Below are 27260 nucleotides of genomic sequence, written 5' to 3' on the forward strand. Positions count from 1 at the left end.
GCTCAGGGAGTCTGTCCAATGACAATCAGCTGCAGAATAAGGGACAGGACTGAGTCCCCTCTGGGGCAGTCAGTGGCAGAGGCAGCTCCCAGGGGTTGTTGCTCCAAACCCCTGCTCCAGATGACTGGCCAGGCACCCCATACGCCTCGCAGCTCGCCAATCCCGCTCTGAGCACCGATCTGTGCCCCGAGCTCCCAGGGACCCTCGTCCTTGGCACTCTGCTGCTCCTCAGGATCCCAGTACCTTGCCTGCTGCTGTCCCACTTCCCCAGGGAAGGTAAGGGGTTTCCTCAACTCACCGGCCCAGCTCCCTGCTCCGGATAAGGATGCCGCCTGTGCTCCTGGCCGCTGCCTCTTCTCCGCAGTGGAGGTGGGGGGCTGACTGCCACCCCCAGCCTCTGGGACGCCTGGCATGTCCAGCACACTGAGATGGGGCCTTGGCGCACCAGCTCTTTGCCCCAAGCCCTGGCTACTGCTACCACTCTGCTGCAGGGTTGGAGGTACGGCCAACTGCTGCTGCCTTCTTCTCCCAGGGCTGTCGAGGCTCTTCAGAGGGGTCTCTCTGCTCCCTCTGCTGGGTCAGCTCCCCCAGATATTCTTAGGTCTCCTGCATCGTTCCCCAGAGTCACTGTCAGGAGCCCCCCCATGCCAGTTTGGCTGCTGCTTTTATCCCCTCCGGCAGTCCCGCCCTGGCTTGCAAACCAGCCAATCAGGGCTCAGGGCGCTGTGCCACCAGTCCCAGCCATCCCTCTTCCATGCAAATGAGGGGATTGAAAACCCCTTCTTTCGACTGGCTTCTCCTTTTCCACAGGACAGGGCTCCCCTGCTCCACCCTTGGGGTCGCTCAGAGTTCACTGGCACTGTTTCTAGCACAAGGTAAGTATCTCAAGCCAATCTGGTAAGCCCACATTGGCAGCCTGTTACAAAGGTTTGCATTCAAGTTACCCGTCTTCACCGATAACCCTTTGCAAGATGTTGTAAATACAAGATGTATTTAATGACCAGAGCCAAGCCTTTTGAAATACAAGAATCCCAGATTTAATTCTACTAGAGGCTACATCTTGGGGTACTCAACTCAGTGCTCTGTCACAGCCATGTGACATTAAGCAGTGACTAAGTCACTTCTGAGATTCAGTCCGAATCTTAAAATTTCCCCTCTATAAAACAGGGATTGTAGAACTTCTCTACTTCTTAGGGTTGTTAAGAACTATGTATTTTTTTAAAAAATGAGATGCTCACACTACAGAAATGTGCACCATGTTAGTAACTTAAGAAATATTTGCACACACCTTTGTCTAATCACATAGTGATCTGATAACTTTTTATTCAACAACCTTTTATTCATTACAAATTGTCCCTAATCTTCGCAAAAACCAAGTTGCCTGTCAGTTTAACTCAAAATAGAATATCACTTTTTCTTAATAAATGAAAATGTTGTTTAAATAATACATAGCTTGCATTTTACAGTTCTTAGTCTCCATAAAACACAAGCACAGCAGCACAAACACTTATGGAGTTTTATGATCTCAAATTAATCTCTACTGCCACATTTTTCTGGAATTTCACAGTCAAAGTGAATCACTGAAAGTATTACAAAAAAAAATCTCCTTTCTTCACCAAGTTTCTTTAGATCTTATACCTTGTTTCTGGCCAGTACTTTTTTCAGTTACACTCTATTAATTTTTTGTATACTTTTTTTCCCTGCTGCAAGCTGCTCAAATGTAATTACTGCATCCAGAAACTGGATGTGCCTTTAGGCCACACACCAGGAGAATATGACCCTGTGGAGACTCCTAAGAATGCCAAGACCTTCTCCTTCTGCAATCACGGGTTAACATCCTAGCAACCTAGGTCAGGTAAATTCTGGTTTGTCTGAATAAAAAATTTCTTCTTAGATAAACAAGTGAGCCAACCATTTCTGAGGCATTTGAAAGCATGAGAAAATTATTACAGACTCATCAAGGGGGAAATCTACCACCGCTGGAGTGTGGGCTATATCACTCTTAGGAAATCCATCCTGCAATTGCAGATTTTTTATTTTATTTTAAAAAACAAGATGACTTGATTTTCTACAAGTTAACCTGTTCATCTTGTTCGCGCTCAAAGAAAGAAAATCAAATAGCCGGAGAATAAACCCACTACTCTAAATCTTAACCGGGCAAACTAGGAATCTTGTTCTTGTGCAGGACGGGCCCCGATCCCGCCGCCAAGTGCAAGTCAGGAGGGGCGATCCGCGGCTTGTCTTTGCACACGCGGGCTGTGGCCAGCAGCCCGGGCACGTGGGGTCGGAGAAAACCGGTGGCGAGCTAGAATTAGTCACAAACGCGTAGTGGTTGATTGAAAAGATTATTTACTTACACCCAAAGATGGTAGTGGTGTAGGCTGGACAGCTTTCCAGGTGCAGCTCCGCTTAAATCCTCGTTGGAGGACTACGACAAATTCTTTCCCACGGAGTTGTTTAGGCTCCGCGGGTTCGGCTCGGTTCCCTGGTCCCCCGGAGTTGTTAAGGCTCCGTGGGTTCGAAAATTGGGTTTACAGGAAAGGGATACGTCTTGGATTGCACTCGGCGACGGGGAGAGGCTAGAGGCGGTTCATTCTTTTGTTCCCCCTCCGGAGTAGTTAAAGCTCCGTGGGTTCAATTGTTAAGCCTCTATTGCCTGCTTGAAATGCGTTGGGTCCGTAAGGATCCGCAGCGCTTAGAGATCTTCACACTGGGTGAAGTCTCCTCCTCCTGATAGTCGTGGAGTCCTCCAACTTGGGCGGAAACCACTCAAGCTTTTTATACGGCTAGCAAGCCAATCACTAGCCACCAAGTGTGCATAATTTAGAACTAGCCAATGGTGGGGCACAACTTTGAATACGAATGGCGGGAACTCCTTGCGACGTGCATCTCTGTGCTGCAACAAAGAAATGCACCCTGCAAAGAAAGCTACAAAACGGTGGGAACTTCTTTTGCACCCGGGGTTCTCCTTTGCAGCGGAAAACTCCACCATGCAAAGAAGCTGCAATTTGGCGGGAAATAATTCAGTGGTGCCAAAGCACACACAAAAACAAAAATCACAACTTTGGGTTGTGACAGTTCTCATGAATGTTAGTCCTATGCCCAGAGGACATTTCAACATTGCCATAGTTATCTGATTAAAACCATACACTTCACATTTTTTAAAGTGTATACCAGGGGTTTTCAACTGGGGGTACCTGGGGGGGGGGACTTTGGAAGGCCCCAAGAGGTACACAGCAGCAGCGCAGAGCAGCTGGCAGTACTTCCGGTTCCACTGCGGACACTTCCAGTTCCACCGCTGCATGGGGCAGAAGTGTGCTTGGTGCAGGGGAAAAGTGGCCCCTTCGTCTCAGCACCACCCAGTGCTTTCTGCAACAGCCCCACCAAGCGTGTGCTGGGCTGCCTTGAGGCTCCTCTGTGCTGCCCACAGGGCAGTCTGGAGGCAGAAGTGACAGTACAGGGCAGCCCAGCGCAGGCTCTGCATGGTTGCTGCAGGAAGCGCTGGGCAGCACGAAGTGGGGAGGGCCACTTTTCTGCCACGCTGAGCATACTTCTGCCCCACCGGCACTGCTGTTGCTGCAGCTGTTCAGCATGAGCAGGCAAGTCTGCAGCAAGCACGGGTGGGTTCCTGCCAGTACCACGGGGCTGGGGCCAGCAGCTGCCTAGAAAGGCAGGTCAGCACAGAGCCACCCCAGACCCACTGCATGCCCAAGGGGTGGCAGGACGCACCACAGACAGGTGGTACAGAGCAGGCATGGAGGCCAGGTCAGGACTGTATGTGCATCTGGCTGATCTGCTCCTGCCAGGGGTCAGTCCCAAGCAGGCCCTGTGCAGGCCGGGGCTGAGCACTGCTCGCAGTAGTGAGGAGGTGCCACAGGGTGCACGGGCTCCAGGATGTTGCGGGGTGGGTGTTGACTGGCTCAGGGGGGCACACACAGGGGGCTCCCATGCATACCCCCCACCATACCCATAAACCCTCCCCCGCAAACCCCACACTCTCCCCCACACAATCACACACCCCACCAACACTGCACCCCCCACACCCCTGTCCACACATATTCCCCCCTACATACACCCATGGGTCTCTGGGGGAAGCCCCACTCACTACTACCCACGCACACACACCTCACCACAGACACCCCCCAGCCACCCTCCCCCTCCACACATCCCACAAACACAATACCCACCCACATATCCCCACAAACACCCCCCGACAAACTCCTATACCCACCTATACCCTACCCCCCCCACAATATACAAGATTAAGACTTTATTCTGAGCTATTATGCAATCACCTTTATATATACACATGATGGAAACACACACAAATCAGGCCAAAAATAAAAATCTTTAAATAAAATTAAAATATGTGATTGTGGATGTTAGGATTTTTGGTATATAATTTGGGGGTTTTTTTCTGGTTCCAAGATGGCAAACCCCCTTCCCAAAAGGAGTACTTCCAGGGCAAGGGCAGGGACTTCATTACATTAAATTTTAATATAATTAAAATTACTATAATTTATATTAATGTAATAATGTAATGAAACTTACATTAAATTTTAATATAACTTAGCCAAGGATGAAAAGATGCCACATTAGACTTAATGAGTCATTCAAAGCCAACTATCACTAATGTTCTAATTAGCTGTCATTTCCTTCTGGCAAAGTGCTCCTTCAGCTGCCTATCAGCTACTTTTTTCAAACCATTATTCAAAATAAGAAACTGGACTATTATCATGGGTATTTTCATTCAGCACTTGCAGTTTTCACAGGTTTTTTCTGCATCCCACTTTCCTACAGAGCAAAACACAATCTCTAATAAGACAAAGGTGTCAAACTCACCAGGTGCCCCAGGCCACATCTGCAGGGAAGGACTCTTCACAGGCCAGATTCAGCCCAGGGCATTGGGGCAGCTGCCATGGGCACCACAAAGCAGCAGCAGTGATGGCAAGGAGTCTGAAGGCAGTGGCAGAGACAGCAAATAATCCAAAGGAGGAGGTCTGGGTGTATAGCACTGGTCCAAGGCTGGGGTGACTAGACAAGCTCACCACTAATAGCCATGGCCAGCAGAGCCAAAGGCCCCCAAATTCTGTGGCAGGCTATGCCCCACAACTTCTGGTGGTCCACCAGTCACGACTGGACATAGAGAGGCCCCAAAGGCTGGGTGTTTGACAACTCTGTTTTAAACTACAGTCTGAGCCAGAGAGTCAAGACTCCTTGGGCGGGTCCCCACATGCAGGAGCATGCAGTTTGTGGTGCCACAAACTGCATGCAGGGAACGTAAAAATGTATGCTGTGCTGCAAATTTGCAGTGCAGTGGCAACATTTGCTACCTGGAAATCCCGGTAGCAAAAAAAAAAAAAAAAACACTCCAGGGGAAAAGGCGGTGCAAAGCACATGTCAGTGGCACACTGCTGGAGCCAGCACTCCTTTGGACAATTTGCTGTGCACTGAAGCGTCCATGCAGGCATGGGCGATGGCGTAAATTTGTGCTGCTGCTTTGTACCCCGTGGCTATTTGTGCCTCTACAAGTGTATGCACCTGCATGTGGGGACCCATCCTTTAGGTTCAAACCCTAAGATCAGTAACTTACAAGATGACAAGGATGACATTTAGATTCTAAATAGGGAGAAAAAAACAATGAAATAACAAGACTTCACAGCTGTGCCATGATGTGTTTGGAACCTTATGGAGGGTAAGTGTATTTACAGGGTTGAACCTACTCCCTTTGGGTCAACAGGAGGAGTTTTACCCTCAACTTCAGTAAGAGCAGACACAGGTTCAATACATCCAAAACATGGTAAGAAACTGGTTATTTGAACTTTGCTGAACTTCAAATAAATTTGAGGGAAAGTTTTGGCTTACCAAGAAAGTATGTGAAGCTGGTCACTGTCAATGCATCTTACTGCCCTCTACAGGATGCACTTGGACTTCCTGCATTTTGTGTTCTGTGTATACAGCTGGATCAATACATTTCCATTGATTTTTTAATAGAGCACTGCATTTTTCACATTTTTCACAAAAAGTCTCTGTTTTGTGCAAAAAAATTCACTATCAAATTAACCAAAACAAACACAAGAGGAATCTAGAAACAGAAGCTGCTACTGTAGTTCAACAAAGTGGTAGTTCTATTGACCTATGTGCTCTCATGGGCTCCATTCTCTAGTTGGACTGAATATCCCATCATGCACTGCAGTGATTGTGCAAGATAGAAGAGCATGGCGTATGCAGGCAGTAGCAGTCTGTGCACAAAGCCCAGTCCAAGGAGGAAGAAGTAATCAGTAGGTACATAAACTATAGCTCCCATGCAGTATCACAAAGGGATTCTAAAGTCAGAACATCTTGGTTCTCACCAACAATTTTTGATTTCACCAAAAAGGCAAAAATTCCCATAGAATAAAACCCATTTTCTAATCCAACCCAATCCAATATATTGATAATATATTATGACTATGAGATTTGGTAAAAAAAAAAAATTCAGAAAAATAATTTTTTCTTGAAAATTTCTGGTGAAAACAGTACATGAAGAATCAAATGAAATTTTGGAGCTTCAGGAACCTAATGAGGCACTAACCTACATTTTTATCTTCCACCTCCATTGAGGAGGGGAGGGGAAACTTATGCATGTGCCAGACTTGCAGAGAACCCGTGGATTTCTGACACTTGGAAAAAAATATGAATAGAGAAATGTGTCACTGAATAAAGGAATTTGATCACTTCACCCACAATTCTACTAAGGTCCCTTTCAAAGTCTTTCACAAGGTACTGCTTCAAGGACCTATAATAGGAAATTTGGAGATAAAGTATTGAGACAAAAATAAAAACGCACATGGTGGCTGGCAGTACAGAATGGATACGAAAAAAAAACAATCAAAAGAAACTGACTAGTGTGGACACAGTGCACTGTGGGAATTTTCATGATTATTGTCCCAACATTACCAACAACTTATATCTGTTGGTAGTCGGGCACAGGACCTCAGTACCATACATTTCTAAAATCTCTCGTTACCACACTAGCATTTAGAAAGACTGAAGTTCAATGTCAACCACGAAAGTTGCTGGTAAAGGCTTAGAAAGATCAATATTTAAACTATCAGGGTTTTTCTACTGGCAGGTGTTTTAAACTTCATGGCCAGTTTGGTCAAAGATGATTCTAAATGTAGGAAGCATGTCAATGGACCTTCAGATGTAGGTAAATGTTTACAGGGTTAGGCTCCAAGGCAATACCAGCCAAACAAAGGACTGGCAAAGGCAAGAAGTTCACAAAACGTTTTAAAGTGGTTACCATATAGAAGAGACAGTGAGTAACAAAACACCAACATGAAAGAGGGACATTCATGTCATTAACATACAGAACATAAAAAGGCCTTCAAAATGAAGTGAAACATCTGGAGAGGACCTGGAGTAATGCAGCTGAGAGCACCTGCTGAAAGAGAACACCTGCAACACAACAAATACACACAGGACAGAGAGGTCTTTAGAATTACCATTTTTTTTTAACTGAGTCATGTCTTTCAACAATCATAACATGTGATCCATCAATATTTTCTTGCCCATTTTAATTTATGGATCAAGGAAGTATCTACAGATGAGAAACAGGCATGTCATTGACAACTGAAAGATGCAATTTTACTTCTCCAGGCCACAATCAAATTGCAGTAGCTCAGTGACATGAGCAAAATTCAGGTACTTCTAGTTTTAGAGTAAGCAGTTTATTCAGTTAAGTCTGAATATGGAAGGGATGAGGAATGAGAGGCATCAGTCAACACATGCACATACTAAAGCCATGCAGCCCATCAGTGAAGACCCATTCACCCAACAGCTTGATCTTGCAGATCTAACTCAGCCAGAACACCTACTGAAGTCAATGGAATTCTCCCCACCCATCCCGAAGTATGTCATATGGCACCTGCACTTTGGCCTCCTAAAGCAAAGTCAAGTCACACTACCAGGAGAATAAAAACAATTCTGAAGGCACAGGGTCCACAATAATAAACTGAATGATTACTGCTTTTTTATGGTTGCCAACGGGAGATAACACTCATTGGAAAACATGCAAATATTAGGAAACACTGATTGTTAAAACAGTGGGAAGAGGTAGCTTGCATTCAAAAGAAGTATTTTCTGAGTTTTTCAACTATGATTTTAATATTTAGTCATTTAAGTCAACAGCAACAAACAATTGCAGAGATAGACAAGTTCCACTGCCTGGCTTACTTATCCGTAGCAACTGGATCTGTATTTATGAATTAAAATTAAATAACAACTCATTCAACAGACCCAAAGGGAACAGTTTGTTACTGAAATCTAGACAAATGATGTTCTCTGATGATATTTTATTATGCGATACTGTACCATTATCTGGCAAAAAACCTGTCAACAGTCTGAAACAAAATGCATTTGAATTAAAGATGTCCATTGCAGGCTGAGATGTACCAATGTGTGCAGTGAAGGAATTGTGAGTTCTTATCATCTCGGGCCTAAAAAAACATGACAGATAAGGTACAGTTTGTTCTTATACTAGCTATTCAGGATTCTGACATCTGTTAGGCAAGTGTCCTGTCACAACCTATTGCTTTCACCTAGTTATTTAAAAGTATGGACCATATCTGTGGCCTGTACATGCACTGCTGATGTAAGCTTGTTTCCTTTGGCCCCACTCTGTTCCACAGGTGAAATTCACACTCAGGTACTAGCACACCAGGAAAAAAAACTGTTTCTGTGTTCTAGCTAAACTGCAGCCTTTGAGCGCAGTCTCACCCGTGAACTGGCATGCAGCCCCAAAGTCCTCCAAGGCACCAACACAAGTATTCTGCCATGTCATGCACATTTTCAAGATTTCAAATGGTTCCCTCTGTACACATGGGAAGGAAACCAGACCTGACAATGTTCTTTCATGACAAAACAGTGCAAGACAGAAACCCAGCAAAAAATCATCCACTGGTCAGTGCAAGGGTCCTAATTTACTCAATTTGCATAAATGTACTACACAAAGGTCCTAGCCACTAGGCTCTTTGGCATTCTGGTGCAAGTCACCGCCCAGTCTTTTCTGATGAAGGTAATTTGCTTTGAATGAAAAATTATTCACAGGGTGAGGAGGAAAAAAAAAAAAGACGACTGTCTGCTTAGCTCAGAGGCTGCAGCGTACTCCAAGCATACGAGATACCAAAGTTCAAGCCCCTGCTCTGCCTTTTGTTCAAATCCCAGTGGAGTGCCCCAATGATGGCTATAGTCACTCTATTTGGCCTAATTAATCTTGAATTGTTTGCCTAACAGCTCCAAAAGGAAAGAGACCTTGACACTATAGCCTACTGCAGTGGTCACCAATTGACAGATCTTGATCCACTGGTAGATCTTGGAGCCTCTTGGAGTCAATCCAAGGCTGGGGTAGGGGAGCTGAATGCCCACGTGCATGCACACACATGCCCCAACCCAGCAAGTCAGTCCACTGGGGAGGGAAGGGGCAGGGGCTAACTTGAGGCCCCCCACGGTGAGGGACAGTGCCACAGAGGCAGGAGCAGGGGTAGGTTGAATGGAGCCGAGTAGGACTTACTGTGCGGAGGAGGCACGCCCCCAAATAATTTTTTTCTCCTTCTGCCTCAATCTGCCCCCCCCCCCCCCCCCATTCTCTCCCCCCAAAGGCTAACCTGCTGGACTGGCGGGGTGGAGTGGCAGCAGCGCACAGTAGATCTTGGGTTGCTTTTAAATGCCAATGGTGATCCCCTACTTAAAAAGGCTGGAGACCACTAGCCTTTTGGTTAGGGCAGTCATCTGTGCTAACCTCTGGGCTACTGGTTCTGCTAAAACAAGTCTCTCTGATCACATCCTGAACTTAAACTGCATTGAAGCTGGTATTTCTCCATGGAAAGGCCGGGCCTTTAGTAAGCACAACCATTCCGGTTGCTCAATCTCTCCATAAGATGGGCTAAGACAAAGATAGGCTCACCTCTTCCCTCTCCCCTTTCAGCCAGGTGACAGCCAAGTGGAGCAACCTTACTGGATGCAAGTATGTATAAAAAGCCCTTTGCTCATTCCTTGTCACCATGGTGTTAGTAGTATTTAGATTATAGCAGTCTCCAAAGACTTCAAAATCAGAAGAACATCCCATTGCATTGGGTGCTGCATGAATACATGGGAGAAGATGGTCTCTTTTGTGAAAGATTTATGATTTAACTTCACAAGACACAAGTGTAGATAACAACAGAGGTAATAGGAGAGGAAAGATAAGGATAACAGTGGCAGGGGGTAGGTGGTCATAGATAAGCTATATCACAAGCAGTGAATTTCACACACACACACACACACACACACACATAAATGTGATAGATATCAATAATAATATTATCCATAACCTTTGCTCACAATTGGCCTAATCAGTGAGTTATTTTATCAGCAACCAATGAAGCATCATATTGTTATATAGTTAAAAATAATTCAACTAAAAATAAAGACTAACAAATCTGAGCACCATTTAAGGGATTGGAAAATACCCAACTGGTAAGCTAGTAAGTGGACTTTTCACATGACTTTCCACCACTGAGACTACCTTTGTGGCATACTTATAACATAAAATCCAGAAATATAATTTTTAAGTATATTGGCATGGAACGCCACTTACCCAAAGTCCATAAATAAATACAGCCCCTGTTCAACAAGAGGCTAAAAGCATGTACATTTAAGCACATGAACAGATCTACTTCAGCAAACTAACGCACGTTACACGAATATTTCAGTACGCCCTCCTAGATTAAGTCCATAACTAGGTCTTTAAATCAAAACAGGATGTCTTTTCTAAAAGATCTGCTTTAGTACAGACAGCAGTTATGACTTGATACAGAAATGACTGAGTGAGGTTCAATGGTCTGTTTTATGCAGAATGTCAAACTACGTATAAAGACTGTCCCTTCTGGCCTTAAAATGTATAGAACTACTAAAAACAGATCAGATTCTAAATCTGGTTTAAATACGAAGAGAACATAAAATACACCAATCACTTATCTTTTAAGAAACTTTCATCACTAATGAGCAAGAAATCCCTTGACATGTAAAAACGGCCTTTCTGGATGCAGCAGGGCACAACATGCACCTATTTTTACTATTAATGGAAGACTTACCTTTTAAAAGAGCATTTGAGAAAAAGTTCAAGTCACTACTGAAGTTAGCAGATGAACTTGGCTAACCATGTTTTAATAAGAAACAAAAATTAAATGCCCTCCATTTAATTGCCCTCAAGCAGAATAAACAACAATTTTCTATTAAAAATATTCCACTGTAATTAGTGTAGAATAAATTGCAAAGCTAAGAATATAGTTAATTTTTAAGACAGATGTATGCATAGTCCCTCTGAGTTAAAAAAAAAAGTATTTTTCTAGAATGATTGTATTACGTACAGGTGCACCAATATATCATTTGCATATTGGATTGACACCAGCAGGAAAATTAACATTATTGGCAATCAGCTTTATTGGCTGATAATGTCACCAATAAATGCTGCATACATGCACGCAGCTGCAACATGCATGCGGCCAGGAATGCAGCCTGGCAGCTTGGGGAAGGGGCATGGGTAGGGAATGTGCGGGGGAGCAGATCGAGGCCTCCCACAGTGAGGGAGGGAGTGGGGCAGGGGCTGGCCAGCAAAACTGAGTCTGCTAATTATTTTACTTTTTTTTTTTTTTCTTGGCTGGGAGGAGCAAAGGTAAAACAGTATAATGGGGAGAAAATGAACCAATAGAAACTGTATGCATAGTTTAATTTTTTTCAAGTAAAAGAGAAGGAAGAGTTGACTGCTCACTATGTCTGCAGCATATGTTTCACAAAGCAAACTGTCCAAATTAAAACCACTATCTTGAAGCAAAATATAAACGTTTTGTTAATTGAAGATATGCCAAACAGCCCAACAGGCGTGTTTTCAGGAGAGTCATTACTGCTCTGTTTTCTCTGCATACCTACCCTGCCTTTTTACTGTATGAATCAGCACACTGTGCATGATCCATGATCCACTTCCTTGGTAAAAAGGCACCCCAATCATGTACATTAATTTGGTTTGCACAGCATTTGGTTAGTGCTTGGATGTTCCACATCCATCTTGTCTCCTAGTAAATCCATGCAAGAATGAAAGAAAGGTTAGAAGTATGGCAAAGCACCCCCTAGATATATGCTCTCCATACATCACTGTTCGTTCTTTCTCCCTCCCCTAAGGTTGCAGAGAAATACATTCCTAAATAGATTAAACTTCCTTTTCTGCCATCCCCCAAGCTAAAAAGAGTGTCCATATAGTTTACGGAACTACAAAGGCACAAACTAAACCATAATAGCATCCTCCCTTCCACTGTCTCTGCTTCTGCTTAATTCCTCAGATCTTTGCCAGGGGAGGTGGACTGCAAGCAGCCTGCATCAACACACCTGTCCATTAGCTTATCACTGCAAATCAATCTGTCACCTTAAGCCTTGAGCAATTCATTACCTCCATCCTGTTATCACATAGGTCTGCACCCTGGGGATAATCAGATAGCAGCTGGGGCAGAAAAGAAAAGTAAAGGCCTGGTCCCGGTGAAGAAAGGCAATGCTAATTCCCTATCAACAACATATCCCTACAATAGACCCTGCAGGCCATGGAAATTATGTCCTACTACATCAAGCACAGAGGAGAAACCCTCCCACTGAACCCAGAGAGAGTGTATAAATCCAGCTAAGAGTGTACTTTTCAAGATTGATCCTATGCATAAAATTTGCAACCTTGAAAGCAAAGCTACGTTGTGAAATGCACATACAAAGGAGATGGATTACCAAGCATGGAAAAATGCACTTTAAACATATCAATCTATTACCATACCATTTAAGTGATTATTGCTGCAGACCTGCCCATACTGTCATAAAGATAATCTGAGTTAATCCAGTCCCTAATTTACCATGTACAGCACATTGTGTTTATGTTGCAGTTATATAGGCTGGACTGAATGATTATTTTTAAAGGCCTCAATGGATTCATGGAAGTATGTTCCTGACATGGGATACTAAAAAGAGGGGCAGGAGAAGCCTTCATCCCCAGGTGTAAGAAATCATTCTCTAGGGTGCCAAAACGTAACTCATTTTTCAGTCTTAGACAAGTACAGACCACACTTAGGGAATGCTGACTACCCATTATTTATCAGCCTTGAGAGTTTCAGGCCACATCACTTCCTTTCTTTACTAATTTAATTTATAGCAAATCCTGATCCAGCTGCACAACTCCATGGGTGAGAGGGGTATTTCTGTGGGGAACAGAAATGGCTTTCAAGATGTGTGGTCATCAAGCCTCCCCTCCCATCTACCAGGATGTTACACCAGTGGAGACACAGAGTCACAGAACCACTGGCCACATGCTGCCTTTCCTGGAATACATCACACTATGGCAATACGCACAGACCCCTCTATTCCTGTCCTCCCACCCCAAATGCCTGTCAGGCCTCATTTACCCAGTGAAGCTGGCTGGCTCCAGGCCTGATGTTCCCAGATGAGAAAGAATAGAATGTGTCCCATGCCACTCAAAACCCCAAAGGTTAATTCCAAACATTAAGTCATTCTCAAGCCATTTTTATGAGGTAGGTAAATTCTACCAGGCTCACTTAGCAAGTTACATGTCCCCCTCTGCCTATACAGCGAGTCAGTGTCAGAGTTGGGAATGGAAGCTAGTGGTCCATATTCTAACCAACTTAATTCTGGAGGGAAAAAAAGGTGCAAAAGTCATGCTGCCAAATAGGATACATTGTATTCTTGACATCATAAAGACCCGGTGCTGGTGATCTACAAAACAATGCATCAGTCACAACTCCAAAGAATACTAATTTCCAGTAGCAAAGCTGGGGTGCAAAAGATGTCACTCTCCAATATGTAGCCAAATTTAGGACTGGAGGACTTCAGTATCTTCAAGTATCCCCCACAGCAATGGCACAATCAACAAAACACAGACCTGAACCCCAGCCCTATCTCTTCACCAACAGGTGTCAGGGTGTGTATGCAGCAAATGTTTGAGGGCAAATCAACCTTTCATTTCAAGGTTATGAATGAGGATGAGGGGACTCTCCATCCTGCAACTAACAGCTTGATTTGGCCACTGAAACTCAGGCAAAATCCACCCCCTCCTTGAAATCAGTATGAAATGAGAGTCCTTGGGCCCAATACAAAGCCCTGGATCTCCCTGCCCAGTAGTCCTTATAAAAGCAGATGCACAATTCTGTTCTAACAGAAATAACATTCTGTGATGTCTAAACTGATTCACTTAAATGTACACATTTTCCTAGATTTGTTTTCCCTTCAGTAGATTTCTTTTGTAATTGCAGGGCTCATCACTATTTTATTTATCTTTTGTTAAAGAGCACATATGCTTTTTGTTTGGAAAATACACAAAGAAGTAGACTAACAATGTATTTACTCAGTGATCTGAAAACATTTTTTAATTGTTAGCTCACTAGTTCTGTGACATTAATGTTATTAGCTGCATTTTACAGTTGAGGAACCTTAAACACAAAGAGATGAAGCGATTCCCATGGAATTTTAAAACCAAAGGAGACTATTGTGATTATCTACCCTGCTCTCCCGCATTACATAGACACCTGCAACTAAGCGCTACGACTTGAGATTAAACTACAACAGATCTTTCAGAGTGATATTCAATCTTGATCAAAACAAAACAAAAATGCTAAGGAATGGAATACCATCCAAGGTCACCCAGCAAGCAACACAGACTCAGGAAAAATATACAACCCAGAGTGTCCAGCTTCATCCATGTCCTGATAATGCAACGTGCCAAAGTGACTGGGAAAAAGGTCAGATTATGTACTGCTAATTTAACAGTGTCCTTAAAAATTACTCTTTTGCTGACATTTAGTTGGGAAAGAATACAAGAAGCATATTAACGCACTTAGGTGGAATGTGCATGAGCCAAACTATTTGGGGCCTTTCTACTTTTAAGTAATTGCGGCAGATGCATATGTATTAGGAAAACCAAACGTGTGTTTAATTTAACCTGTGGAAAGCTCCTGGGAATGAACTGTTCCTTCTCCAGCACTTTTACCTAAGCAAATCAAAGAACTGATATGTATTCCATTAAGCACTAGCTATTAAATGTGATTGCTTTCCATATACAACAAAACAGTAACAAGCAAATGCTTTCTAACCACTTAATATTAAAAACCACCAATAGTCCAAGTTATAGGGTGGACTATAAATCCAAATTCTGAAAGGATCCTGCTCCAAATGAATTCACTGACAAAAAGCTCACTGGGCCAAATGGAAGCAGTTTGGGGTACTATACAAAAGACTGAAGTATACAACAAATATGACAAATTTTCAATAGTGGTTCCTTTTGAAAATTACAAGATGGGACAATGGCCAGTTACAGTGTTTAGCACCAGCCAAAAGTTTCCTACCAAATTTCAAATAAATTACATGCTTCACAGCTACCATTATTCTGCCTCTGACTGTGGTTGAGTGCGTGCCTTGTAAAAGCTAAACACGGATTCTACAAATGTAATGACGACCACTTCCAAGCACTCCTGAAAACAGAAAAATAACCAACTGCTAAACATCCAAACAGTATTCAAAATACAAAGCAGTATTTTGAATGGAATAAAGTGCTATAATCATCACTTAATCCTAGGCTTGGAAATATCTAAGGGAGTCATAATTTCTCACAACTCAAAACAAACACGTGAACGGGAGAGCATCTCTCCATTCATGGCATGGAGGCTCCAGAACTAAGGTCAGCCAAAACTTACTTAAACGTACAATGCAATCTTACTTAACATACGTGTTACATCTTATTTATAGTCTGGGATTGCTGTCAAGCAGCTTGAGACTGAGGTCCTTTTACACGAAAAAAGGACCAATTCTTTCTGGAACTGGACTGCTCCCCACCTCCCTCTCAGCACAGGACAAATGAAGCTGTAACAGTGTCAGCCCAGAACCCCAGCTCAATATGAAGTGTCCTACAGGTGCTTCCATGCTTCAATTTTCACTTGTCAAAGCTTCGGTTGTAAAATCCAACTCAACTGCAACCAGCGCCATTCACCAAGCCTAGGGATCAACCCTGTGAAAAGTGATTTTTCTCACTGGTCCCCTCGCCCACGGACACGGGGGGGGGCGGCGAGGGAAGCACACACCCCGTTGACAAACTACTCCGTGGTTAGCAAGAGCGGCCTGGTCCGAAACGTGCCCGGCCCCCGCCTCGCCCTTCACATGGGACTGGGACCTACTCGCACGACCCCCGCGGCTGCACTGGCCCGGCGCCGCCTCGGCTCCCCGTCCCCGGGGGCAGCTGCCCAGATGTGCACTTCGCATCCTTAACACCCCCCACTCCCTCTGCAGCAAGCCGCGCCTCGGACCACCCGGCACGAGCCCGGCTAGCGGCTCCGCCGACACCCCCAGGGCCGCGCGGCGCCTGCGGGGAAGAGCAGCGCAGGGGAGCAGGGACGACCCCGGGGCAGGTGCCACAACCCCCGCCCCCCCGCGCAGAGGAGAGGCGCTCCCGCCCGGCCCCTCGCTCCCCGCCGCCCCGGGACCGGCCCCAGCAGCGCCCCGCGAACAAAGGCTGGCGCCGCGCACCGCCACGTGCTGCCCCGGCTCTGGCAGCCCGGCCCTACCTCTCCCGGACAGCGCCGAGCACGGGCACCCCCGCAGCCAAGCAGGGCTCCCGCCTCCTCCACGCGAGCGCCGGCGGCCAGCTCCGGATCCCCTCCCTCCGGCGCAGCTGAGGCCCCGCCAGGAGGCGGCTGCGGCCCGCTCGCAACAGGCGTGTGGGAGTCGGGCGGGCTCCGCCGGCCCTTACCTGCCGGCGCCCCGTCCCGCTGCTGCCCCCGGGCCCCGTGAGAAACAAAAGCCCCGCGGGTCCCGAGCAGGGCGCAGGCCCGGCCCCGCCGCCTCCCGGCGCTCACCTTGCGGGCCCGCGCGCCGGGCAGCGATCCCAGCCAGGTGCACCCACGTGGCCGAGGGCCAGCTCCGCCCCGCCCCGCCGACCGCAACCGGTGTCAAGCCCGCTGCGGCTTTGCTCGCCGACGTCTTTGCCACAGGAGAACCGCGCTGCTACTTTTCTGTCGTTAAAAAAAAAAAAAGAAAAGGAGCGAAAACGAAGAGCTGGCATTTCCCGAGCAGTGCCTCTCGTCTTAAAAAAGGTTGAAAGTTACTGCTCCCAAGCTCAAACGTTCAGCTGGGAGATACTGCAGCCAGCCCAAGCTTTCATTTCCACCGGCCAGGGAGGCGCTGAGCTCAAGCACGGCCAAGGTTTCTGTACAGAGAGCTACGAATCGGGTTTTTTTCAAAAATCCCTGGGTGAATGCAGGTGCATTTAACAACTTTTTCATTCCTGAAACAACTTCTTCCTTGTCTCGATTTTGGAGTGCTGAAGTTTGAGAAGATCTACCAAAAAGGGGGCCTAGTTGAATGAATCCATGGCTTCGGACTTCTTGTTTTTAGTTCTGTAATCCTAGTATTTTTAATGCTTTTCTCACAAGCATTTTCAACAGCAGGGTAACTTCGGGACTAAAACTAACTAGCCGTCACATTTTTTTAGGTCAAGAGAACATAGAGAGAAAGTAAAACTTAAGCCTTATATTCTAAACTCTCTTTAACTCAACCTTACCTCAAGTTGGTGCAACCTGAGCCATAATACATAGCATATGCATGTGTACGTGCACTCATGTATATGACTATGTGTGTGCGAGCACGTGTATATAAAAGTATGGGGATATTTTTCATTGTGTAACTAAAATAGCATGCTGTGGGTGTGTGAACATGTAAAACCACAAAGTGGAACATGTAAAGTGCACATACATGCACACACAATACTAACACTATATTAAGTGTTATATTTTAGCATTAGATGTTTCTAGAGTGTCACTGAGTTTGCTTTTGTTTTTCACCAGATTTCAACTATTTATTCAACTCTGCTTAAAATGCAAAGAGGCAAAATCTTCTAAATTATTATTGTATTAGTGCAGTTGCCATGTTCAGTGTGAAGTTTCATACTGGAAGAATTGATGGTCACCTTATATAACCAAAACTACTTATCTCATCTTAGCCATGGACATTTCCATGAATAAATGTACTGGGAAAGTGATTATAAAAATCAAATCAGGTCTGATATTAGGGCATTAGTTGCAAAACATTCACAAATAAATTAAGTGGTGTCATCTCATGTGCTACTGATGCATCTTGTGCCACTGTACACACATGTTTAGAAGTTTAAACAACGTTAAAAGTAATACGTATTACTGTCTATGTTGTTGAGAGTTTATGTCCTATTGAATAGCATTTTGCAAGAATAACTCTCTCTCCTCACCTTTAATGAACTTAAGCGCAGGTCTGTGGTACTTGAGTGAAAGGAAGTATTTACTTATTGATTTCTTTGATTTATATGCTGTCTTTCCCAATAAAGGCTCAGTACAGCTTACAGTAAGAGAACAAAATCATTTATAAAACAAGGGAACAAAGAAAAACAAAACCCTTAAAAAGCAAGTAGAGTATCAAAGTAAACCAGAAATCCCGTAAATTAGGGGTAAGTGACTTATATAACCTGTAGGCCAAAGCCAGCCCACAGAGCTTTGCCCAGACTGCACCATGGTCAGGCAGAGGGGAGAAGCAGTGTTAGCCATCAACATAGCTATAATTGTAGGCCAGTCACTAGAGCAAGATTTGCCATGCACTTTACCAGTGGCTTACACAGTTTCCATTTGTGGAGGACTTTGTGGTTTAGCAATTAGAGCAGTGGCTGCGGCAGGTTAAGTCCATAGTTTTAGCGCATTCATTCTGAGAGGTAGCAGGACCGAACAGGAGAACTTTAAGGTCTGTTACATTCAGCATCTGGATTCTGTATCCAGATTTTCCTGAAGTGATTTTGCAGAAACTCTTATGTTATCTTATTTGTAAAAGGGAGTGATTGTATTTGACTGCTCTACACTATGAGGCTTAAGAATAAAAACTCTGGAGTGCTCAGAAATATTAAAAGCAGTCAGTAGAAATGATACCAGTAGGGATGTTCCCAGATCACTGCATTTTCAAGTCCCCAGCTAGCCAACATTTCAGACTCACTGTCCATCAGTCACCAGCTATAGCACCACAGGTCTTTCAGCAAGTCCTCCTGCAACACTCTCATTTTGGTGTGATATCAATGTCACAAACCTTCAATGGGCAAGTCCTCTGGCTGGGACACCAAATCTAAAAATCTAAAGGATGTATTTACGTGCTTAACTGGGAATTTTAAAATAAAGGAGCATTTGGGAATAGAGATGCTTCATAAGGCTTCTCTACACAGCATCTGCACCTGGCCTTAGGAATGATGGGGCTGAACAAGCCTGCTCATGTCTCACCTACCTAAGTCTGCTGGTGCACTTCTGACCCAGAAGTTCATCAGTGAGGCTTTTCTGAACTTGTCCTCAGCAGCTACTCTCCAGCAGCCTTGAGAGCAGACACTGGGGACAAGTCCAGAGGAGCCTGACTGGCAAACTTCTATGTCTGGAGTGTGGCAACGGACTTGAGTGAATGGAGTGTGAGTAAGGCACGCTCAGTCCCATCCTCCCTAGGACCTACCACTGAGGCAATATAGACAAGCCCACAGAAATACAAAAGCAACCTGGAAAGATATCAAAGCACTAGATTAATCTTTTATTCTTTCTAACCTACCTTGCTACAAAAGCATCCTCCTCCCTCATCCCAGCAAATAACACCCTATATTCTAGGGGGCATTCTGCAGATATATAAACAGGCTGCGATCACTGCCAGAATTTTCATTGACTTCCCAGATATGCAGGCTGTGAAGCTTCTCCCCCCAGGCAGGAAGATGCTAACTTAAAGATCTGGGTTGCCAAAAATCTCTTAACTTCATTGAACTCTGAACAAATCAGAACATGAGCAACTGGTGCCTCCTGAGTCGGGGGGGGGGGGGGGGGGGGGGCACCCACAGAAGCCGGAGATGGCGGCAGAGATGGGGCTGGCGAGCACCCATAGAAGCCAGTGTTGATGGCAGGGATGGGGCTGGCAAGGACCCGCAGAAGCCGCTGGCAGAGACAAGGCTGGCAAGGACCCGCAGAAGCCGCCACCGACAACAGCGGCGGGGATGGACTGGTGAGCACCTGCCAGCAGCATTGGTGGTGGGGACGGACTAGCAAGCACCCACGGAAGCTGCCAGTGGCATCAGTGGCAGGGATGGGGCTGTCAGGGGGACATGTGCCCCGCTTGCCACCCTCTACCGGTCGCCTATGAATCAGAGGAAAGTGTGATCCAAGGCCTTGGAACACTTAGAATTGTCTACAAGTTAGACAATTCCCAAACTCTGTTGGAAGAGGAGAAATGCCACTATTGAGGAAGAGTTAAGGTTAGAGATAAATCTCAGAGGATAGGTTAATCTAAACAAATCCCTCCTTCCTATATAATGAGAAATACTTGCATGTGTATTCTGGACTCCAGGTCACAAAATTATTTTAAAGCAATCAATGGAAGAAAGTACTGAAATGACATGTATGTTCTCTATTGGCAACACATACCATATTTACATGAATCTCAGATGACCCTGCCTTTAAGATGACCCCCCCCCACAATAATTAGATTCTATACATGTAAAACGTATACATTTCTTATAATTCATCCCCCCCCCGCCACCACCACCACTGCAGGGAGGCAGCCGGTGGGGAGGTAGGCAGTGTGGGGAGGTCAAGCAGCTTGTCCCCTGCTTGTGCCTGCCCCCCTGCTACCTCTGTCCCCTGCTTGCCCCCCTCACAGCCTTGGGACCCCCTTCCCCTCAGCCTGTGTTCCCCTTCCCTCCCCTCCCCACCTCTGCAATGCACCAACAGGCCCCATTCCTGTGTTAGCCTGAGTTACTAAAAGCAAAACACAGCCCCAGCCCAGCCCTGTAGCAGCCCTGCAGGCTACATGCTGCTGCTACAGGCCAGGCTGGAGCCATACTCAGTGCCCCAGGCTTCAGCATGGACATGGCCAGAGGAAAGGTAAGTGGGGGTGAGGGAGAGGGGCAGATGGGGGTGCAGAGGGGAGGAGATGGGGAGACAAGGCTGCAAAGGGGAGTGACAGGGTGCAGAGGCGATTGGGGGGAAGGGGGAAAGCAGCAGCAGCAACTATGGCCCCAACCCTGGGTAGGGGATAGAGCCTGAGCCACAGCAGCTGCCTGTCCCAAACCAATCCCTACCACATTCATACTCAATTTTAAGATGAGAGGCTTTTTTGCCATGTTAAATGGAGGGAAACCACATCTTAAAATTAAGTGAATAACATACCTGCAAATGCAGCATTTTGTGCCAAATGGACGTCATTACTTTCTTTCAGTTTTGAGCAAAATTAATGCATTTCTACATTTACAATGCTGTATATATGATAATTAATAACTCACATGCAATGTTTCTAGAGTTGCCATTTGCATATGCCAGTTTTGGACGTTAGTCCACCACTGCACATGTTCACATTTTAAGCCAGCAACTGTTTAACCTGTTAATTATTCTGAGAATCAACCCACAGTGCCAATTTTCCGACTCGCATTAAATCCACTAACTGTACCAAAACATAGCAACATATCAATCAAACCTATCAACTGGAACAATACCCAAAGTTTTCTAAGATGTAAGAGGGTCAATATGACAACCCTGGGACCTTTCCAGATGATAAATTCACTTGCTACTTCTATCTTTGCCATACTGAAAAATGTTTTGGATAATCAGTTTTATCAATATTTGGTATTTAGATTTGTAATAAAGATTACATAGATGGGGCAGCAAATTTACTATTATTTTTTAATTTATATGTTGTTACTTTGTTAGAATAGCAGGCTAAGAGTATGTCTGTCTGGCACACTACAGTCTAAGGAATGTATAGATGATATAATATCTTTATCTATCTATATCTATGTTGCTGGCATACAGCATACAACACATTTAATATGGAGTAAACTAGCTGCACTCCATAGTAAAAATAGAGCAAATACAAAAGGCGTGGAGTTCTGCTGGTGTAGGGCATTCTGTCCCATGTAAAGGGAGAAAATAAAGCAGAAATCTACTTTGTTGCAAGTTATATTGTAAATTATAGTAGCTTATAGTCCTGTGGTCAATTTCATCCTCAGGTGGCCTTCTCCTCAGTGCAAATTGGCTCTCCCACAATCTAGAGGCCAGGTATTGTAATAGCATCAGCTTGGGAGAGCTGATTCTGGGTAGAAAAATTACTATAAAATGAAATTGAGGGTAAATTACCTCATAGATATCATGCCATATGTATGCATCCTCAGAAGGAGACTGTCTATATGACACTACAAATATCCTAAGTATACTTGTAATATAAGGTTTAGTGCCATATATTGCAACAGTTTTCCTGTTAACTTCTGTTATCTGGTATAACATTTTGGTACTCTCTAACACCTTGCAACTCTTCCTTATTTTGCTTATCTTCAAAGAAATAAAAATAAAAACATTGAAGAGAAATTAGAGAACTATATTGGGAAATGTTGGAATTAGAAAGCAGCTGCCAAGTTAAAATTTAAAGGCTGCACAATACCCTCTGAGGTGCTGATAAGTGCAGCAACCAGACATAAGCAAACAGAAAAACCCCCACATAAGGTGTTTTCCAGCAGTGTTCTGAGATGGTGGGTGATGTAAATGGCTACAGTGACAGTGTTGGGGAGATTGTCAGGAGAGCAGGGAGAAATTAAAGAAAAGCACTGCTTTTGCAGCCCTTTACCTTCCCTTCCCAGATTTAAACCAGATCCTCTCACAGGACTTCAGTGGGAATCTCTCTCTCTCTCTCTCTCTCTCTCTCTCTCACACACACACACATGAATTTCTCAGCAAGTAAAGTGCTCGATTCCTTCTGTTGGCACAACAGTGTGTGTGAAAAGCTACCATCTGGATCTGATCACAAGTGACACTCTTTGCCCATACAAACAGAAGGATATAAGGACCAAGACATGTCTTGCCACTAAAGAATCAGCACACAACTGTTTGTACATTTACAATATCATGCAGTGAAATTTGTTAAGTCTGGGACCTCAGCTGTCAACTATAAAACCTGGAAAACAGGTAACATAAGATTCTTGCAAAAAACCAAAAAAACCTGCAAAAATAAACCCAGCACTTTAAACTTGACACACTTCCATGCTGAGCCCAGCACATGCCCAGAAGAGGCATTGCATTAGTTGGACCCATCTCACCCAAAATCTGTATAGATCTGATCCCTTAGTGGGTCTTTTTTGGTGCTTTTGTCTAATAGCTGATTGAATCAGCCATTAGATAAGAGTGCAAAAAAGTCCCACTGAAGCACTTGATCTAATCAAACGCTGCAGAGCCGGGTCGAACTGGCAGGCTGCTTCTTACTGTAAAGAATGGTTTGGTTGGGGGGGGGGTTCCACATCTGTCAGCTGCCACAGTGTCCATTTTTAACCAGGGAAAGGTGGAAGACCTGGGAAATTGTAGACTGTTCAGCCTGACTTCAACACCTGGGAAGATACTGGAACAAATTTTAAAACAATTGATTTCTAGACATCTGGAAGAGGAAGAGGTGATCACTAGTAATCAACATGGGTTTGTTAGGAACACATCATGCCAAACAACTTGCTTTTCTCCTCTGACAGGATAACTAATTTGGTGAATAAAGGGAATACAGTGGAAATAATATACTTTGGTGTTAGTAGGGCTTTTGATACTGACCAGCATAACATTCTTGAAGTAAACCAGGGAAATGTAGGCTAGAGTTACTGTTCAGTGGATATATATTGGCTGAATAAATACAAGCAATGGGCTATGAATCGGTATCAGAATGGCAGGAACGCTCAAGTAAGTTCTTTGAGGCAGGGCCTAGTCTTATTTAATGTTTTTATTAATGACTTGGGTGAGGGAATAGCAATGATATGGCTCAAGTTTGCAAACAACAAAAACAGAAAATGAAAGAAAATTAAATTCAACAGAGACAAATGTAAGGAGCCATACCCAAGGAACAAAGCCTAAACATAATAATAATATAGGCTGGGGGAGAATTGACTAGGCAATAATTTTCCTGAGAAGGATTTGGGTGTTTTGGAGGATCACATGTTCATCATGAGTCTGCAATGCCATGTACTCAACAAAAAATGCAGTTCTGGGATGCCTTAGTAAGTACTGCATACAAGATGTAGGAAGTGATAGTGCTATTCTACTCAGCGCTGGTTACGCCTCAGTTGGAGTAGTATGCTCAGTTCTGCATTGTGAGAAGGATGCAGAGAAACTGGAGAAGATTCAGATACATGAAAAAGTTGATAAAAGATTTGGCAGGCAAGGCATGCAAGGAAAAGCTGAGAGAACTAGGCATGTTTAGTTTGCAGAAAAAGAGATTAAGGGGTAGTCTTATGCAGAGTTTAGATGATGGATTTTATAAGGTATTTTGGTTATGGATGATCTTGCCTCAGGCACAGGGTTGGACTAGATAACCTCTGGAGGTCCCTTTCAACCCTGCTTCTCTATGATTCTGTGTGTACTGGAGCAAGGACAGATCTAAGAATTTGAAAGGAGTGGTACAGGAGATGCTATCAGCTCCTCAGGATTAATTGCAGCCCTGCACGTCTCCCCCCTTCCCCAACAAGACAGACTGTGATACAGCAGCAGATGATGGGGACTTCAAGTCCCTGAAAGAAGTAAGACTCCCTCCACACAACTCTCTTCACCCCATCCACTGTAGCATAGACATTTCCTCTTCCCTTCCCTCCCCCCCCCGCTCCAATTTCCCCCTTCCATTCTCCAGTAGGATTTGCCCTCTAGCTGCAGAAAGAGGGGGCCTGCTGCCCCCACAATTGTTCCAGCTGACTTGGGAGGGAGTGAGGGCCCAAGAGTCGCTCCTGTCCTGCTCCAGTTGGGGCTTCTGTGAGTGGCAGCATTGAGTGCCATGGTCAGTTGGGGGCAGCAGCAATAATCAGATCCCCTCTTTCAGGCACTTCTGCTCTCTGCCTAATCCCCGCTCCCGCATATGTCTTCTTCTGGCCAGGAACAGGTGCTGAAAGGAGGAGCTGCCTACTACTGTCCCTGGCTGAGTCTGGCATCCTGCATAGCTTCTCCTTGCAGTTGGAGCCCCTGGGCTGGTGGGCAAAATGTGATGGATGGGGAAGGAGCAGGGACCCACCCATTACTGCTCAGCCTAGGATCCTGTGTAGCTGCTCCCTGTGTAGCCATGGACAGAGGCAGCAGTGGGCAGGTCCCCACTTCCTCAGCTGTTCCCTGCTTACTCCCTCCAGTTATCCCCCACCAAACTAGGGCTCCCTGCAAGGGACCCAGGCATCTGGGGCCACAAGGAACTACAGCACTCAGCATTTGACCTACACAGTAAATATCAAGAACTGATCAGACAGGCCAGCCTAGGCCAAATACTGCAAGTGTGGCTGCTGAGGTAATCCTTCAGCTAATGAACTCTACCCCAGTTTAGGAACAGTGAGCTTCTCAGCTGGCTACTGGGAGCATCACCTATCCATTTAATACCAGCTGGGATTGTAGGTTTCCAGGCTAATCTGCAGTTTTGACTTGATCTGCTGTAGCAAGCCTCCTGATTCTCAAGCTGTTTGGTTTTCCTGACTCCTGACCCTGGTTTTTGGCTTTTCCTTGGACTTTGGCTTTACCCTACTTATCTGGTTCTTGATTTCCCAGCTTGGCTTGTAGTTTGGACTTTTACCTGTAGGTTTTCCCCTGGTCTTCATAGCTCAGTTTCTGACCCCTCTTTTATTAATGCACTCATTTAGGCCTTGGGCTCTTCTGGCCCCTGTGTTGTTGCCCAAGCTTCACTCTCAGGCCTTGATCCCTCCTGGCCTCCATGTTGTTGTCCAAGCCTACTGCTTTTCTCTTAGGGTGTGCTCCCCTAGCCTTTCCCCTCCATAGGGTCACCCACAACGCAGCGGGGGCTTAGGCTTTCTGGTGCCCCATATGCGTCTTTCACTAGGCAGGCACTGGTTTGGCATTCCCTAAGGACTACCCTGCCATAAGCAGCCCCACCACACCATCCTCCCCAGCAGAGTGTACTATTAGATCATTCCCCAGGACCAGATGTAGGCCTACTTGCCATGGTCCTTCTTCACCTCACAGCGCTTCCTGATGTTCTTTCATCTGGGCTGTTCATTCTTAGGCCCACTATTACAGCCTCCTCCACATCACATATCCTCAGTCCCTGGCCCAACTCACTCAGACCCCTTATTGGATGCCTCCTTCATAACAGCCAGCCTGCTGGCTGACCCCTACCCTCTTTGCAGTGGGTTTCCCCATGAAAGGGGGACCTTCAGCCTGCTTAAGGCCCTGGCTCCACCTCACGGCCAGTCAGGGTGCCAGTAGCTCTCCACAGCCCTAGCCCGTGTCTCACGGTGGGCTTACTTGCCCTTCAGTCTTTCAGCCCTGGCCCCCTTGCACTGACCAGTCAAGGTTCAGAAAGTCAGTCTGGCAGCAGCTGACATCTCTACTCATCAGGGGTCCCATCTGGGCCCCAACATAAAGTCATCAATTGTCCTGGGCTTGCCTAGAGCCCCAAGAGATCTCCTGTCCAACAGCCCTTTACTCCCCTGGCTCATCTGATCCCCTGACCTCACCACCAGTAGTACCCTAGAGCTTCCCTAGCCTCTCAATAGGCCCACAAGCTACAAGGCCCGTCCTAGGCTGGCCTTCCTCTCCCTACACCCGTAGCCATTTCCTCAGGGCTTGGGACCCCTCTGGGTCCCTAGTAACGTCATCTATCTCCATAGCTTCTACCCTTGACCTCCAGAATGTCCCTAGGAACAGCAGAACTCAAGCTAGGCAACATTACCCCAGCAACATCCCTACAGCAACTACTGGCTCTGCTCCTCAGGGCCTGCTCTTATACTCATGCAGCCAGGCCCTCCTCCAATCAGGTGGCCTCCTGGCTGTCATGTGACCACCTGATTGGCTCTGTAGTCACCTGCAGTCTGCTCTGCTGTCTTAAAGTAGCAAGCACCCCAAAGGTAAACTGCCACAAGGAATAAAAGATTTTCTCATTTTTCATCATTCCCACAAAGAAACTCTAGAAAGTTACTTTGCTGCTCTGTCTCTCCGAGGACTAGATTCTACCACTACTTAAAATGACATCAGTGGCAGTACTCAGGGACTAAGTAAGGTACCATTCAAAGTAACTGCATCTCAACACAATTTGCACTTGTAGATGCACTAGAAGGTAGGGCTAGGATTCAGCATGACCTAAATAAATTGGAGGATTGGGCCAAAAGAAATGTCATGAGGTTCAACAAGGACAAGTGCAAAGTCCTGCACTTAGGATGGAAA

The 27260-nt window shown here is 45.4% G+C and overlaps 1 protein-coding gene across 16 annotated transcripts in view; it reads right to left on the bottom strand.

Annotated features, from left to right (window-relative positions):
- The window catches only part of TNS3 (tensin 3), a 571451-nt gene that overhangs the window by 376969 nt on the left and 167222 nt on the right, over positions 1-27260 (bottom strand). For 2 of the 16 annotated variants that reach the window (XM_059728569.1, XM_059728567.1), the window contains exon 1: positions 16620-16765. The exons of 13 other annotated variants lie outside the window; for them this stretch is intronic. The gene's annotated coding sequence lies outside the window, so the exon portion shown is untranslated. Of the gene's footprint in view, positions 1-16619; positions 16766-16910; positions 17043-27260 lie in introns of those variants that run through there. One more of the 16 variants, XM_059728566.1, reaches the window with a different exon arrangement.

The sequence above is a fragment of the Alligator mississippiensis genome, chromosome 5, assembly GCF_030867095.1.
Source record: "Alligator mississippiensis isolate rAllMis1 chromosome 5, rAllMis1, whole genome shotgun sequence".
Classification (NCBI taxonomy): Eukaryota; Metazoa; Chordata; order Crocodylia; family Alligatoridae; genus Alligator; species Alligator mississippiensis.